Source organism: Ursus americanus, chromosome 5, assembly GCF_024610735.1.
Source record: "Ursus americanus isolate L20-20 chromosome 5, mUrsAme1.1.p, whole genome shotgun sequence".
Taxonomy (NCBI): domain Eukaryota; kingdom Metazoa; phylum Chordata; class Mammalia; order Carnivora; family Ursidae; genus Ursus; species Ursus americanus.
In genome coordinates this window covers 50,221,051-50,222,842 of record NC_142131.1, presented here as the reverse complement: position 1 = coordinate 50,222,842, position 1,792 = coordinate 50,221,051, and the positions used below count along the sequence as shown (strand labels likewise).

At 35.4% G+C, this 1,792-nt stretch overlaps 1 non-coding gene across 1 annotated transcript; it reads right to left on the bottom strand.

Moving 5' to 3' along the window:
* Positions 1-1,366: 1,366 nt before the first annotated feature.
* LOC123790612 (U6 spliceosomal RNA) lies at positions 1,367-1,473 on the bottom strand. Its single transcript, XR_006779140.1, has one exon. It is a non-coding gene; the product is annotated as a U6 spliceosomal RNA (small nuclear RNA).
* Positions 1,474-1,792: the final 319 nt, after the last annotated feature.

Here is a 1,792-nt window from a genome sequence, read left to right as displayed (position 1 = left end):
TCTTCTTTATTCATCTGTTGATGGACATCTCTTTCCATAATTTGGCTGTTGTTGATAATGCTGCCATAAACATTGGGGTACATGTATCCCTTTGAATTACTATTTTTGTATCCTTTGGGTAAATACCAGTAGTGCAATTGCTGGATCATAGGGCAGTTCTATTTTTAACTTTTTGAGGAACCTCCACACTGTTTTTCAGAATGGCTGCACCAGTTTGCATTTCCACTAACAGTGTAAAAGGGTTCCACTTTCTCTTCTTCCTCAGCAACACCTATTGTTTCCTGTGTTGTTAATTTTAGCCATTCTGACTGGTTTGAGGTTATATCTCATTGTAGTTTTGATTTCATGTATTTCCCTGATTATGAATAATATTGGGCATCTTTTCATATGTCTGTTGGCCAGCTGGATGTCTTCTTTGGAAAAATGTCCGTTCATTTCTTCTGCCCATTTTTTTGAGCTGGATTATTTGTTTTTTGGGTGTTTAGTTTTGTAAGTTCTTTATAGATTTTTGGATACTAACCCTTTATTAGATATGGCATTTGCAACTATCTTCTCCCATTCAGTAGGTTCTCTTTTAGTTTTGTTGATTGTTTCCTTCACTGTGCAGGAGGTTTTTATTCTGATGTAGTCCCAATAGTTTATTTTTGCTTTTGTTTCCCTTGTCTCAGGAGACATTACCTGAAAAAATGTTATTATGGCTGATTTAGAGAAATTATTGCCTGTGCTCTCTTCTAAGATTTTAATGGCTTCCTTTCTCACATTTAGGTCTTCAATTCATTTTGAATTTATTTTTGTGTATGGTGAAAGAAAGTGGTCCAGTTTCATTGTTTTGCATGTTGCTGTCCAGTTTTCCCAACACCATTTGTTGAAGAGTCTTTTTTCCATTGAATAGTCTTCCATGCTCTGTTTAAGGTTAATTGACCATATAGTTGTGGGTTCATTTCTGGGTTTTCTATTCTGTTCTACTGATCTACTGTGTCTATTTTTCTGCCAGTACCATACTATTTTGGTTACTACAGCTTTGTAATATAATGGGAAGTCTGGAATTCTGATGCCTAGCTTTGCTTTTCTCTTTTAAGGTTGCTTTGGCTATTCAGGGTCTTTTGTGGTTCCATACAAGTTTTAGGACAGTTTGTGCCAGTTCTGTAAAAAAAAGCTGTTGGTATTTTGACAGGGGTTGCATTAAATGTGTAGATTGTTTTGGGTAATATATAGACATTTTATCAGTATAGGTTCTGCTAATCCATGAGCATGGAATGCTTTTCTATTTCTTTGTGTCATCTTCAATTTCTTTCATCAGTGTTTAATAGTTTTCAGTACAGATCTTTTACCTCTTTGATATTCCTAGGTATCTTACGGTTTTGGGAAAAATATGGAACACTTCATGAATTTGTGAGTCATCCTTGCACAGGGACCATGCTGATCTCCTCTGTATCATTCTAATTTTAGTATATGTGCTACCAAAGCAAGCACTCATAAGTTAATATTTAATTACATTATGAAATTGCAACTGTATGTTTAATTGGCATGAACAGGTTTGGGGACAAACACAACAATGTTTGGTAAGTACAAAACTCAAATGGAGTGCATGGACGTACTAGAGTGAAGCATACTGGTCATCAGCATGCTGAGGCAGTAGTTAACCCATTTGCTTAAGTCAGTTAAGTGGAGTTGGATCAGAAAGACCACCCACTGAATGTTTTATCAATTCAGATTATTTGCAAGCAACCAAAACCAAATTAACAAACTTAGGCAAAGAAAGAAATTTATTGGATGGATATGAGATGACACA